This window comes from Motacilla alba, chromosome 4 (genome assembly GCF_015832195.1).
Source record: "Motacilla alba alba isolate MOTALB_02 chromosome 4, Motacilla_alba_V1.0_pri, whole genome shotgun sequence".
Classification (NCBI taxonomy): Eukaryota; Metazoa; Chordata; class Aves; order Passeriformes; family Motacillidae; genus Motacilla; species Motacilla alba.
In genome coordinates, this window is record NC_052019.1 from 6,242,030 (window position 1) to 6,258,398 (window position 16,369).

Sequence of the window (16,369 nt, forward strand, 5' to 3'; positions counted from 1 at the left end):
ATATAGCTAATTAATCTCTGAGTGTAGTTTTGTGTACTTAATAATGGAGGAACCACCAGAGCCTGAGCAGTTGTGAGCATGTCGCGAGAAGCCATGTCCAGGGCTGAAGCAGCTTCCACCTTGGATGAATCCCTGAGAGTAAGGGCTGGAAGAAGAGCAGCATGGGCACACAACAGCTGGCCTTGTTTGCTCTGAGATTCAGAGATTGCTCCTGAATTTGTCCATAGACACCAGGTCTCAGGCCCAGGGATGCTCCTGAGGATGCCTGACTGCTTCCCACAGAGATGTGAGGGGTAAGGGGGCAGTGCAGGGACAGATGAACTGGGATGTTTGCTGTCCAGGCATTGCAGAGGCAAATCCTTCATGGAAGTGGCTGTTCACAAGGAAAATGGCACCAGGAGGAGCAAGGAGGGGGATGGGCCTGAAACTCAGATGTTCAGGAGAGAGGACATCTGGAGATGTTTGGAGAAACCAAATGAGTGGATGCAGCAGAAACTGTCTGGCAGTTAGAGAAGGGAAAATCCTGGGGCTCTGCCACTGGCATTATTTCTGCATTTCAGCTGACTGCACCAACTGTTCTTCAAGAAGGAAATGAGTTCTCAGGTTTTCCCCTGAGGACCAGTTCCTGTGACTCATCCAGCCCCCCACTCCATTGCCAGACAACAACCATCAGGGCTGGCTTCTCAGCACCCTCCTTACCATGAAGGCATCTCTGGGAGGGATGTACCCTCGCCTGCAGTGCCCTCCTCCTTCCCCATGGCAATATGTGGTGTTGAACAAGTTCTGCATCACCTTATAAGACATCTGTGTGCCAGGTCTGCTCTAACTTCTGATGACCAGTGTCACATCAGCCTGCCTCACTGCCTTTGCACCACAGCTGGCTGCTGCACACCTGCCCTGGAGCATTTTAAACACTTTGGCATTTTAAGGGAAAATGTTTTTAACTACCTGAACCCAAAATGAAGGTGGGTCAAGCAACTGGACTCTCAGCATGGGAGAATGGCATTCAGGCCACACACAGGCCCATGAGACACACTTTATCTGGGTGTGGAGCTCATCCTTTCTCCAGACCATGGGTACTTAGTGAAGAAGCCAAGTACCTTCTGGAGTCAAATAGGATGGGGTTCACCACTGTTTCCAAAGACTGGAAAGAGAGAGAGAGAAAAGACTCTCTCTTTCAAAGCATGGCTGCAGAAGAGAAGGGTCCTGGTTTTCCATTGCTATCTCTCTTTTCTAAAAATGTGACAGAAAACAACTTGTCGGTGAGGACCAGAAGTAACACTTTTACCCATGGGATCTTGTTGATGCTGTTTGTTTATCCATCTCCATGGACCTGACTTGGCTTTGGTGGGAAGAGTGTGGGTATGCAAGGACACCTGTCCTGGGCTCACATCCATCATCTCCTGCTCTCCTGGGGCATGATGGATCCAGACTATTTGAACCCCATGGCTCAACTGGAGCTTAAACAGAAAAATGGCACCCTCCTGTGGCAATGGTTAAAAAAAAATAGCTGTGACTAAATTCAGAGCAGGGTCTAATCCTATCAGCATGTATTACCCTGTGTACACCCACCAAAGGAGGCTTCACAAGGGATGAAGGTGCCCCTCTGCTTGTACAAAAATATTGGGATTTGAGAGCTGGGGTGAGGCAGGGAGCGCACCAGAGCAGAGCCAAGGCAAAAAGCCTCCAAGGTCAGGCAGGGAGTCCTGCGGCGAGCTTGGAGGCAACTGTTCAGCAGCACGGAGCCACTCTGGATCCCAGAGTCCACATCCGGACAGCTTCAGAGCCTACATCCTTTTTTTGGACTTGGCTCTTTGTCAAAACCATAGGGTACAGTGCCTGCATGGACTTCAAAGGCAGGACACCAAATGTGATTTGGCCCAGGCAGTTACGACCATTTATTGCCAGCATCTTTCTCAGATACTGCTGCCAAGGGTTAAAATGTTTACATGCCCCCTGATTTTAAATGGACCGGGTAGCATGTCAAATGCCAACGAGAGGGACAGCTGGAGTATCTAAACCAAGAGCTTTGATCTTGGTATCTGTAAAAAAGAGGTCATTTAGTCTCCCCAGGAAGCACAGACATTTAGAAGGTCCCCGTACAACTCATGCAAGTATTTTATTAACAACAATTTCTATTCACATTTAGGTAGGTTGTGTTACTACTTACTTAAATTCCTCTTATATATACATGTATATGCATATATATGTATGAATATCTGCATTTTTTGTGTGTGTGTATGCATATATGTACACACACATATCTCATATACACAAATCTGTGTGCTTGTGTGGTTATCTGTGTGCTTTCTAATGTCCAGTATTTCTATGCAGATGTACTGATCTGTCTAACTTAATAGCAAACAAACTGCAGTGATTTAAGCATTATATTTTATCTCTAAGCCAGTGTTTGCAGAAGTAACCTGAAAAATTTTTCTGTATGAGATGCTTTGAGTAAACCTGCAATTGTAATAGTAGAGTGGGGTGTTTTCAAGAAGATGCAGGCATGAAACACAGACTTCATTGTCCTGTAATCAGGTCTGACATTGATTCAGAAGGGAAGAATTCTAAAATACAGTATTGCACGGGGGAAATACTTTTATTCTTTAGTGGAGGATTTGGTGGTTAGTTCACAATGCAATTAAAATAGCCACCAGATGTTTATGACTTCAGGCAGCAGTTAACTTTAGTGTCTCTGATAGCTGTCCTTTGCTTCTTTGTCAGAATAAATAAGTATTTTTCTGGGCTGGAGGAAAAAATCCTTAATTTTTAAACATATGACAGCAGGGTGGGTATGTATTTCCATTTGGCAGAGCTCATGTTGTTCTGTGACAGACTTCTAAGAAATTATAATCTTAAAGTTAAAATAAAATCTCTCTCCAGGATGAAATAAACATATTTACTCAAATGTGAGATGAAATGTACAGTAACATCATTAAACTGAAGTGATTTGTGAGAAGCAGCATTGTAAAAGGCTGTGGCTTTTCCAGAGCATATAATAAATAGAAAGATACTTTTTTTTCCCTATTGAATAATAGGATTATTAGCATGCAATTTTTTTAAAAGGCACATTTAAAGAGAGCCTGCTGGGCTCCTATTCTGGTAATTTTTTTAGAGTCTGTTATTCTTATTTGTTTCAGGGCTATTAATTTTGAGGCCACATTATATTCAAATTATATTTGATTACCAGGCTCAGTAAGCGATCACAGTTTGTGTTCCATCACCCAAATGAAAGTTAATAAATTAAGCTGCAAACTAACATTTTAAGAAATAAATTATTGAAGTTCTGCAAAATAAATTAAAAAAAAAAAAAAAGAAGTGAAAAAAGTTACAGCAACATGCCTGGCACCTTATCTAAATGAGAAGGAGAGCTCCAGATAGGGGGAAAAAAGCCCTGAAGTGTCCTAACTTTAAATACCATATTTCAGCTATTCAGTCATGTCTGAGATGATGTGTTGATGAAGTAATCAATAATTTCATATTTTAAACTTATGAAATACCTCAGATAGTATGGGAACAGATAGGAGATTTGTAATCATGGGTACATAGAAATTTCAAATAGTTAATTAACAGCATGATTTTTCAGAAACAAAATTATGGCCGTGGAATTAATCCCACAGAGTGGAAAGGAAATAATAGATATCAAGAGAATATCTAATTCTGGGATGTTGATAAAGTCTTGAAGGTCTATGTCCATGCACAGAAACTGGCAGTTCCTCACCTAAACCGGCCAGAGTCATGGATCTGTGCTAATGGGGAACCCTCCAAACAAACAAGCGCAAGGATTTGAATTTGCTCGGCTCTGCTGAGCCCCGATTACTCAAAGATTTGATGTTCAGTCCCTTGGGGCATCCAGACGTGATCCCCAGAGCATGGAGCCGCCAAGATTACTGCTCCTCTTGGGAAAAAAAAACCTCACAAGATTGCAGTGGGCTCGTTAGGGCTGTTATGCACAAACACATCAGTGACTTTTGGGGTCAGAAGAGAGGTGAAGTTGATCCCCCCAAACTCCCCCCAGGCTTCCCTAGGTGGCTGTCAAAGTCTGAAAGCTGCTGCTAAGCATTTCAGCGAGGGCAAACAGGCGTGTTCCCCTCTGGAACACTGCTGCTCTCCCTATTCCCATTTCGCTGGGTTTCTCAGGCAGTTGCTGATGCCAGGAGCTGAGGCTCTGGTTGTGCTCATCAGCTCCAGCCCCCCGGGATCTCAAATGGGGGACTCAGAAACACCCAAAGTGACACAGGATGGGATATCAAAGGCTCTGGCACCATCCAGAGCCACATACAGCATTAACTCCTATGTTTCTATTATCGTAATCATTCAGATTGAAAGAGAAAGTGTGGGTTTTTAATTTAAATTAAAGTACACTGTGGTTTTAGGATATGCAAGTCACAGGGTGCTGGGTTTGCTGGCAGCGTTGTTCCAGCAAATTTCCAGTTCTTCCCTCCTGCTACCCTGGAGTGTGGGACTGAGGGTGAGTAGGAAGGACTGCAACAGGACAAACAGTTAATCACCCAACAACCAGAAACTGTATTTTTGTAGAATACAAGTGAGTCACTCAAATCAGGGCATCACGCCAAAATCGAGACCAGCAGGTCAAAAGCAAGTCACCCTTGCATCTCACTGCAGGCTGCTTGAGGTAATGGAAGGGCTTATTTTGCTATGTCTCTGATCCTGGAAACTCAAATTAGACTCCGAATGAGCAACAGTACTCCTAAGCATGCAGGTCTTCAACAGTATTATTTGCAAAAAATTGATTTTATTTTTTTTAACCAGTTTTTCATGACTTAATATTTCTTGGTAATAGGGTTCAAGTGTAGCAATATATCACAACACAAATCCCTGCCCCAAACTGCTTTCCAGCCTCGTGTGTACAAACTGCTGTATCTCAGCTGCCACTGCTTTCTCTCCAAAAGCCAAACTTTGTGATATTTTATTTTTAACCTGCTATTGGTGGTAGTGATTGTCTAAAATCAGTGTCAACCAGTTTAGCAACATCTTCTAGTCAATGCTGCAGAATTGTCCCATTATAGTGACTATATTTTTTTCCTTGCCTAGTTCCCTTGTTGCATTTTTATTAATTTCCACCATGAATTACTTATTGCAATCAGGAAAGAATTATGTAATTTGATTCAAGGCAGATATTTCCTTCTGTCTTTTTTCTTGCCTGTTCTGCAAAAAGTTCCTTACTGTTTTATTGTAAGAAGTTAAATAGCAACACCATATTTGACAGCCTGAACTTAGTCACTACTTACTGTGTTTTGTCCTTCCTTCTCTCTGACCCCTTTTTGCTGGTGCGTTTCAGCCTCACTTCAGCTGTAGGGTCTGGGGCTAGCAGACACTCCCCCATGCAGACATTTCCCCTGTGTCAATGGCACTGCTCAGATGTGCAAAGTAACTCAAGTACTGGAGCTCTCGGAGAGCAGGACACGGACCAGCAGTGATCTGAGTGTAAACCAACCAAGCAGGCTCCAGAGAAGATCTTCTGAGCCACAATGATTTCAATGTGGTAAAATTCACAAAATGCAAGGCAGATGTGCAGTGGTTGGGAAATGATGTTGGCCATGAGATAAGAGCTGTGATAACTTCTGACCCTCCTTCTGCTGTTCTCCTTGCGATGCCGCACTGCTAGCAGGATCACCTAATGCAAAACAGTAAATAAGCAGGGAGGCAAAATGCAATTGGGAACCATTCAGCAATGGTTTGAAAAAGTCTGTTTTCAGCCCACTGGAAGCTGTAGCAAGGCTGTTTGTGTAACAGCCTCCCTGTTGCCCAGAAACAGCACATGAGACTACTGAGTGTCTGCAGAAACTCAGATCTGGTTTGTTTAGCAGGAAAACTGATCTTTAAATGTTACTTCAGCTTTGAGTCAGTGATTACTTTGGTACTTTTACAAGCCTTGCCTGGAAATGGGATGTTAATTGTTGTTAATGAGTCTGTCCACCTGAGTAAGCTCTGCAGGGCAGAACTCACAGAACATAATTCCTCTACCATGTCTCCAGAGTCTGCACTGCTGACCCTGGTGTCTCTAGCATTTAGGAGCAACGGCACCAAATCTGCTCCTTCAGACCTCAGAGCTTTCTTCTCAGTCCAGGACAGTAGCCGGTTTCTGTTCCTCTCTCAGTCCCATAGGAATTTTGGAATGGAGTAAAGCCAAGGTTCAGTTCCTGCTGACATCTTTGGCACAGGGAGAGGACACTGGTGGCTATGGGGCTGTAGGATACTGAATAGGGAAAGAAGTGTTTGGATATGGAGCTGGAGATCCATATTTCTATCTAGCTTAATCCATGGTGTGACAGTGAGTAAAGGTGTACTGAGCTACTTTATCCTGATGGCATTTTTTTTTCTGCATTGACAACTTTTGTTCCAATTGCTTCAGTTAAATTTTCCTTGACCTTTCCTCTGTTACAGTACCTTAGAACCTATTTTTATGGCATTTCTTTACAATCCATCAATCATGTTTGCCTGTTTCATAGTAGCTCCCTTTGGGGCTCCCAGGTAGATAAATTAAAAAAAACCCTAAAAAACTACAAAACTACATCAAAATATTCCCATTTGGGATAGAGAGAAGACAAAGTCTGAGCAGTTTGAAAGACAGTGAAGCTTTGTGTTTTGCTTTAGTGGGTGATACCTGCCTGAACACGTTGTGGCCTTATTCACATGGAAATAAAACAACTTTAAGACCAGGTTTTGTGTCATAGCTGATAACCCCATTTCTCTGCCACTAGCTCACCAGGCTTCTTGTGTAAAGTGCAAAGTCAAAATTGTCACACATGGCACTGTTCCCCACATTACTCCAGCTATCCATCCAAAGTCACCACAAGGCTGTACTATGCCATGAATTTCTTAATCTCATCCTCTGCTATAAGAGCCAACTAACGGGAGGGGTTTTTCAACCAGCAGTAAATGTCACTGGGGCTTGGCTGCTTCAGGCCAAAAGGAAGGGCTAACAAGCTCAGAAGGGCTAACGAGCTCAGAGACAAGAGCCCTCTTGGAAAATTCCCTGTGAGCAGCTGCCCAGCCGTGGGGGCATTGGATCTGGAGATCAAAGCTGGCAGGGCACCCCCCGAGGAGGAGGGCAGTGATTCAGCCAACAACCCTTATGGTCAGCAGCCTCTACAGAGGAGCCCTGTCTATACTCACTGTGCCCTGGGGAACAATTCAGCTGGACAGCATTGCATTCCCCACACAGAAATATTCTTTTAGTGTTATTCTAGATCAAATTTTTCACTCTGCACACAGTGTTCATATGTCTACATATTTCCAAACTCACTTCTGCAAGAAAGCAAAGTTTTTTTTCTGATGGCAGTAAGATTTGCCTGTCCTTGGGCTCATGAAGCCCCATGTTCCCAAATCCAACATCATCATCTCACTGGTGGAGCAGGTACTTCAGCTCAGTCATCCTCCAGAACTAGAGACTGAGGTGTCTTTTCATTGACCCACTGTATCATTTTCACTGTGCTGCTCCCTCATTTTGGGGTGGGATTTATCCTGTTCACCTGTTGTCTTCTCTAGGCTGAGTTAGTCCCCAGCATGTTGGATGCAAAGACATCTTTCCAGACTAAGAGTGGTCATGACATCCAGGCCAGGGATGTGCTGCTCTTTCTGTCCATATCCAACAGTCCTCAAATTAAAAGAAAAATAAATAAAACAGAGGGGAAAAAAATCCAAACAAAAATTTCCTCATGATTTACAGTGAAGAAATGTCACGTTGCATGTTATTGAAGCTGTAGTTAAAATCACCTGGATTATTGCTCTTTACACAGGTAACCTGCTCAGGATTTGTTTGCTCATTGCCCAGAAATGGTGGCCTCAGACACACAAAGGCCCGTTGTCACTTTGTCCCCTTTCAGTTCATTTGACATGGTCTTGGCAAAACGAAAAGACAGTTGAAAGGCACCTCTATCTCCTGTCACTGTTGCTATTAAGGGACATGTTCTGTACAGTGTCCAGCCCACGTTTTAAAGCTTTTAAAATGTTCTTTGTCATTACAGTGCTACTGTCGGGTTCAAAGCAAATTCAGCTAAGGTGGGATTTAAGAATTACAGAATTAATTAACAAGAGTCCCATTTTGTAAAGAAAATATGGTAGAGGTGAGAAATTAATGTGACTTTTATTTAAAAAAACACACTATTTACAGAGGAAGAATGTGTACTTATTTGCAAATCAGAGTTGCAGTACTGGTAACTCATTTATTTCTTGTGCTGAAATTAATATTTTTCCCCTTAACAAATGTTACTTAAAATTGCAAATCAAGTGGCTGAATAACTTTTAAAATTTTGATCAATATTATTCCTTTTTTTTAAAGTTATTAACTTTAAAGAAGCAAATATTTCAAATCTTTAGATAAGAGAGTTTTCCAGAAAAAAAAAATACAAGAACTGACATCTGGTTATGGTCAGATTTTATTCTTACAGTCATGATGAATCTATTTCTTCTGTCTTCATTGAGACTAAAATCTAGAAACAGCAATAAAAGTTACAATATCTGCCCCTGTGAATGGAAATCTTTGCTCTACAGAGGTTTTGTAGATAAGACTGGAATAATTTTCAACTTAAATTCCTTTAACTACCTAGCAATTAAGGAATAGCTTCTCAAATGTGCTTTTTATATTTAATTCTATTTATATATTTTTAGATAGGTAAAATATAAAGAGAGACTGTGGAACAAGCAAAGTGAAAAATGGTAACAGTAAAGGTTCACATTTTGAACTGTTGAATGCATTAATTATTTTGTGCCTTACTTTCATGCTAAGGTTATTCCTGTGGAAGATAAAAATATTTCAGGATTCTCATAAAAGTTGAGCCTGGTCTAAAGTAATAAAAGCTAGGTGAAAATTACAAAATTAAAATCTGATGCAGGATAGTTTTATGTTCACATGACTTTTAATAAGCAGGAAAAAAATTAAAATACACCCAAGTTTTATACAGTCTTATGATAATCACCAGAAATGTGGCAGTGCCAAATGTATAATTTATTCCTACATTTAATAGCTAACAATATTATATATAAAGTATACAGTTTATACTATATAAAAATACAGTAATTTAAAATAAGCAATATAGAACTACTCATAGAAAATTATTTTTATATACTTGTTCCATTTTTTTTAAAGTATATTATTGATCTGTTATTATAATTCTTATATTAATATATAAGAAAAATATTATATTATTCTATTATATCTGAAGAAGAGTATTATTAAATATATATTATCACAACAACATGCTATATATATAAAATGTAACCACAAAATTGTGTTTAAATTGCTTATTACTTTTCAATTTTTTCTAGCTTTACTATCTACATTTTAAATATTATTTTAACTTATATTTTCATATTATTATTATTATTATCGTCCTCTTTAATTTTGAAGAATAGGGTAATTTTTTAGTGGCCTGTGCTTACTATAGGTTTCTATGTCCAAGTCATATATCATTAATTTTTTTTCATAAAATTCTATAATTTTAGGAAGGAACTTTTCTTTATTTTCTCACGTAATGTTTCCTCTACAGAATATATGTGGTACCCTACATGGGCTGGCATAATCTGGTTGTATGCCATATGGAGGTTTCCTGAACTTGAATATAAGAAAAATAAACATATACTCTACACAGCTCTGGGCTTTTTCAGATTTTATTTTTTACATTTGTTACAAATTATTTCAATATTATGGAAGAATGTACACACACCTTTCTATTATTTCATGCTTACTCAGACAAAGATTTAACAGAAGACAAAATAAATCAGGAAAGGTTAATTTAAAAATCAAGAGGATTGAGCTCTGTCGGTTTTCTTTTACATTCTTTAGGAAACTTTAAAAAAGTAAGAAAGTATTTTAAAAATTGTGATAAATGGTCTTACTACCTCTGGAGAAATGAAGACAATTCTGCACAGAGTCCTTAACTCCAATTTTTTTTCTCTGTGTTATTTTCTTTCTAAATTTTGGTGCAGAACTTCATCAATAAATTCAGTAACATCACAAATTTTCACTTCTGAAAAAGAAAACCCATCCCTCATTCTTTATAATTTAAGATCTGCTGCATTCTGTGTCCCTTTCCTCAAGGTATTCATAAATATATGACCAGCTATTAATGAGAACTGAAAATCCTCTGGCTCATCTTTGGTGAGCCCAAAGGCCAGCGATCACCTTAAAAGAAAAATCCTAAAAATAGAAGCTTTCACTAGAAATAAACATCAAAGCTCTTGATTAAATAATGGCTTTGGGTCTATTGAGGGAAGGAAATAGTGGATTTGTCCTTCCTCTCTGAGGTCAGTCGCAATCATGGCAGGGTTCATATTTTATCCCCATTTCCAGTGCTCTGGACCACTCTGCCTGGATTTCATCCAGTGTCCTTTCAAGCCTGACCAGTATAAGGTGAATATCAATGCAAATAAATTCAAGGGCAAAAGTATGGGGCAGTGACATGTCCGCAAAACAAAAAATAAGGCTCTACAACAGCTGTGTGGTATCAGTTTTGCTCGATGCTGCAAAGACCTGGAGCATTACGCAAGCTGACAAGAAAAGATTTGATGCATTTGATAGCAGGTGTTTAGGAGGGATCAGTAATGTCAAGTGGCATCACTGTGTCAGGAACATCGAGTTTCAGGACAGAACAAGAAAGGAGAAGATTGTGGACTTCCTAACAAGGCAGTGACTTCCATGGTCCCACCACTCCACGAGCATGCAGTGAGGCTGGAGGGTAGGGGAAGGTCTTGTGAGCTGGGTTTGCTCCTCCTGGCTTCCCAGCCCAACCTGAGGCTCATCAAACGGTGGGAAAGACTGTAGAAATCTCTGGTAGATTTTGACTTAACTTGTCTGCTGAGGATGAAAAGGGCTTGGGGCAAGGACTGTTGTGCTTCTCCGGGGTGTAGGACATGGTCCTACAGGGAAAGAGGTGAATGGGAAAAGGAAAATAAAAGACATCGTTTTGCAGGACTGCTCTTCAGCAGGAACATTCACATGAATCAAGGATTTCCAAACCAGGCCTCTAGGGTTTTCTAATGAAAACTTAGACCACGCAGACAAAACGGGTTTTAACAGACTCTGCAGAGCCAAAATCTACAGCAGTAGGCTCAGTCGACTCCAATGAACTCCCACAGATGTGAGAGCAAAAAGTCCCCTTTCTGCTCACATTTTCTCTCAGAAACAGCCTTTCTGCATGTGGCTGAAGAGCATCTCTCAGTAAAACACAGCCCAAAGAAGATAACTTAAAACAGATGGGAGCAAGAAATACTGAAGCCAGGCCATATGGGTAGAGTGGACCTGTTTGAAGCAAATGCAGCCAATGGATTATGATGTAGTAATGTGTGAAAGAGGTTGCACTATTGTATGGACTATCTGTAAGTGAATTTTTTCATGATTGAATCAAGAAAAGGAAATGTACTCTATCCAAATGTTAATGAGAACCATACTTCAAAAATATCCATGTTGAGTACTTGTATCAAATAATGTCAAAAAAATAACTCACTGTCCAAATAGGATCTTACCTTTTTGTTATTTATTTTTAAAACCCTCACTGAGGTTTTAGATATTCTCCTTAAATCTGCAGCTGGTGAAGTTTATTCTCCTTTTTTCTTTTTTTTTCTTTTATTTTTTTTTTTAATTTACAATGTCTTTAGGCTTCAGAAAATGTAGGTAGTAACTAAAATAGGACATTAAGGTAAAAAAGTCAAATCCCTATTAGTGGTATATATCTATGGTTTTGAGCTAGAATTTTACTTTTTTTTTTGCTTTATGTTTTTTGCTTTACTTTTCCATGAGCAGCTTCGGAGAGCCTTCCAAAAATAGACACAAGTAAAATATAATACTTCTAGCAGTAAAAATGTTATTTCTCTGCAATATTCTGAGCTGTGTTTTAAAAGCCAGCACAGGAACACTAATCAATGATTCTACAAACAGAATCTATTACAAAATTAATTTTAAACCAACAATACTTAGCCCAAGCTATTTTCAGTTGAATGTTTGGCTCCAGCGTTGACTAAAAGAAAGTGAAAATATTTATTCAGGCAGCTAACTGGCCTATCAAACATCCAGCATTTGGGAGATCTCATGACAGAGCAAACACTCACACGAGTGTGAGGACAGCACCACATTTCAGCAGCACCACGGCGTGCCAGGGCTCTGCAGAATGAGACCTGGGTAACACCACTGACATTTAGCAAATTACTGCAGAAAACTGATAAGGGCATGATCCTTTTTTATGGCAAAGATCATGCATAATGCTTGCTGTGCCTCAGCACCTTTTCATAAATATAGAATGAAAGCTTGTGGCAAAATGCTTGACAGATGCCACAGGGCATGCAGTGATTCCCCCTGCCCGAGGCCTGGGAGCTGTACCTGGAAGCCCTGTGGTGTAACACCGAGGCTGATCCCATAGCTTAGGAGGTCATGTAGCAATTGTGCAGGACAGAAAGTTGGATGAAGTACTAAGTTTTGAAGAATGAGATTAGCTCTTACTGTATTACGTGGCAAAAACACAACACAGCCTTGTTTAGGCAGTGTGTGGTCTCATTCTGCATGTAATTGTGTGTGTGTGCATGCAAATACACATACAGAAAGAGGGCTGAAGAGAAAGTGTGCTAAAAAGCTGTTTCTGAGAAATTTATAGAGAAAATTTTGGCATCAGGAGATGATAATTACTATTAAAATATCTTCCATGTGTGTCAAATGAGGGACTACGCCCGAAACAAGAGGAATTGAGAGAAGCCTCTTTCTTACACTAAGATTGGATCCTGACCTAGGTCATTTGGGGCCTTTCCCACCAAAAAACCCTGGAGACAGGACTGAAGCCAATGGCAGCTAGATAATGGCATGTGATTAATGCAGGGATGGACAGTGGCACGTGGATAATCTTCCAGAGAAAGCACACGGATCCGCTGCTGAAAGATGGGATGGGAAGGGTACCACCTTCCTGTTGCATGGCAGTCCCAGGGGATTTGAGAGTTTCAAGATCTAACAGGTAATTGCCCAAAGGACTCTCAGACTCATGGAGGTGTTTCAGTGTCCCCACGCTCTGGTCACACCATGTTTGACCCTTTGGCTAAGTGTGTGTGATAGAGGCTGGCCCGCAAGGTTCACTGCCACAGGCCCATTGTCCAGGGGAACACCTAGCACAGCACAGAGGTATCACTGCAGCACCCTATAAACTCCAGGATTATCATGGGAAAAGCACATGGATGCATCAAGGTCAAGTACACTTTTCCCTATCTATTCAATAGTGATGGCAGCTAATATTTAACCTGAATGTCTTGGAAAAAATTCATGATTATGGCTAGTAGAGGATTTCCTAAATATCTTTTTCTTTAGAAAAATTATCTGGATCTTCTCCTCCTTTTTAGTTAGGATAAAGCCTTCTCTCTCACCTCTTGGAGCAAAAAGGACAAATCATTGTGTTAGTAGGAAGTAGCATCATGATCTGGGTATATTTCAGATGTATATTCAGGGGTGAAGTATACCAATACAAAAATTAGTGGTAACTGCAGTTTTGCAATTTTAGCATGTTGTTCATGTCATTTACTGTTCTCCCATTTGAAAATTATAAGTGCAGTGCGGTGCAATTGTTTCATGCAATAGCCTCTGTTTTTCCTGACCACTCTTCTCCTCCAGTCATGGGAGGGCAGGGGCAAGAGTACCTCTGGGATTAAGAAAACAACCCTGACTGTGCTTCTGCACAGAATGACAGCAGCCCTTTCTGGGAAGTGATTGCACAGCATTTCTTACGGAAGAGGCAACACAGCACTTTGTCTGGGTTTTTGTGGTATTCCAGATCACAGGATGGAAGTAGCATGGCAGACTAAGGGCAGTGTTAAGTGCTAGAGTTTCAAGTTAAGGTGCAATTGTCTAGGTAAGAAAGTCTGCGCATCTTAACCACAGCCAGCTGTTTTCCAAACTCTACAAACCCCTTTGATTGGGAACAGCTCTCTATGGACTTTTTTTGCTGGGGCAGAGAGTTAAGATCAAATCAATGAATGGCCTCATTTACAGCAAAAGATTTTTGTGGCAAAAGATTTTGCTGAGGGAAAAAGATCTTTAGAAAGAAGAGTGTGGGTCTCCTCCGTGTCTGTGTGTTCTCATGAACTTAGCAGAAGGAAGGAAAAGACTAGACTAGATTATGATTTATATTTATACAGCTTATAACTGTTATAACTAGTAACTTTTCTTTTGTTAGAATAATACTGTTCTGTCAAAACAAAAATTCTTCTGATAAATTTAACTTGTTTAAGAAGATTATAGAAACTTTTAAAACTATTTTATTTATTATAGAAAGAGGAAATAAAAGCAGTTGGGCAGAAATATTTCAGCTATACTTAAATGTGGTTGGCTCAGGTGATGGGAAACAGGGATGAGGTTTTTTATCCCGAGCTGAAATTTCTAAACACATTCTTTTAATTCTGATTGAGAATGGAAACAGAATCTGAAATGGCAGAATTTTCCATGGGATAAAAACACCAGTTTTGACTTAGCACTAAGACAGAAACGAAGATGAAAAGTTATAGCAAAAGAGAATTTAAACACTCATCAAGAATAAATCCAGGCACTTCAGACCTCAAATAATTTTTAGGTGTAAGAGGAAACCTAAGAGTTATTCAGGTCTCTTTCAGGGGTGTATGTCCTAGAAGATGCCACTTTTCTCTCTTGTACTGTCTATCCCTGCTGCTGGCTCAGAGGGACCATGGTGACTCTTTGCTACTGCATCATTTTCAGAGAGTACTTGTGGACAAAAATTCCATGGAGCTTATGGAAAATAAGCAAGATTGTCAGTCCTCATGCACACAATGTGCTCAGGTAAAGAAGGAGCTGACCTGCTGTGGCTGATTTCAATGGGGAATTAGCAGACCTCGGTGTATAAGTCATTCAAACAATACCTGGCTCACCATCAAAGGTAGGTGAGGAGGGGACAGGAAGGGCAAGAGTGGCAACATTAGACACCAGAGTAACTAATAAAGGTCTCAAAGGGGGAATTTCCTTTGTTCCAAAGAAAAATCTGGCTGATCGTGACAGCTCCTACGAATTTACAGTAGGTGGAGGCTCATGCCTCCCCTGCACCAATACAAGTTTTATTCAAGATGATCAGCAGAAAAAAACCCCATGGTTACTCCTTCACACTGTGGCTTATGTTGGCAGCCCAGTGGTGTTGTGGCAGTGGTCAGTTTGTTGATTGGCCCAACACACAACTGCCTGCTGGCAAAGACAGCAATGTGGGTGAACATTCTCCACAACCAACTTCAAGGCATCACAGAATGGTTTTTGTTGGAAGGGACCTTAAAGACCATCTAGTTTCACACCCACTGCTACACCTTGTATCAGATCAGTTTGCTCAAAGACCCTTCCAACCTGGTTTTGAACAGTTCCAGGAAGGGCTTTGCAGCCTAATGCTGCTTTCTTTTTTTTCCCCTGGCTATCACAGACTGTTCCACAGGAGCTTAGGGTTTGGGTTTACAGTTCATCTTCCAGATACTGGTGTTAGGCATATGGTGGGAAAAGAAACCTTGTTCTTTCTCTTCTGGCTTCCCTAGCCACATTGAGATTTTTGCTGCTTGGAAGATAATCACTTTTATTTGTATTCAAAAAACTCTGTATTTTTCAAATTTAAAAGCTTTTCAGTCCTCTTTAGGACATTGACCATAGGAGCAGAAGTGTTCCCTTCTACCTCCAAACCATTGACATTTTGGGGTCCTTCTTACATATATTTCAGACCTTTTCAAACTGAAAAATTCTACTTCTCTTTCCATGAGACATTTTTTTTGCAGACCTGATCCTCTCCACCTTCAAAGCAAAACTCAAGAGTAAGAAGTAATTGCAAATTAGTCTATACAAAAAGAGTCATGTTATTTTTCTGACATAAGGTTTTTCATGTTGATTTTCACTGAAATACTGTGCATAGTTTTCAGTCCATTGTAACTGATGGCACTGTGATGAGATACCCTTTATAGAGCAAGAATAACTTGCATGGTTCTGTTCCTAAAACATGCATTCTAAAAAAAAAAGTCTTCCAGGATCAAAACTTCAGTGCTCCTAAACTATTTCAGGGCTTAGCTGATCTCATTGCTGTTCCCTCCGAAAATATATATGAATTATATATGAATATGAAAATATATTTGAATATGTATATTGAATATATATATATTCCATAAACAACAACTGGGACCTGTCATTTTCTGGGTCTTTATTGTCTCTCAAACACAGAGAGAACCCAGAACTTGTGCTCAGATCTGCATTTCAACAACACAACGTGTACCTAAGTCTGTACCCTGGTGAGAGAAGGGATTGTGAGCCCTGGAGGATCACCAGGTTCAAAATAAGGCTGCCTGTCTTGAGGATTCACAGTCTAAATATTCAGCAGTTGTAAAGGAGTGGGGGGTGCTGTTT

The 16,369-nt window shown here is 40.3% G+C and overlaps 1 long non-coding RNA gene across 1 annotated transcript; it reads left to right on the plus strand.

Moving 5' to 3' along the window:
* Positions 1-2,069: 2,069 nt before the first annotated feature.
* Positions 2,070-15,084, plus strand: LOC119700741. The gene is made up of 2 exons (XR_005256871.1): positions 2,070-2,149; positions 14,705-15,084. It is a non-coding gene; the product is annotated as an uncharacterized LOC119700741 (long non-coding RNA).
* Positions 15,085-16,369: the final 1,285 nt, after the last annotated feature.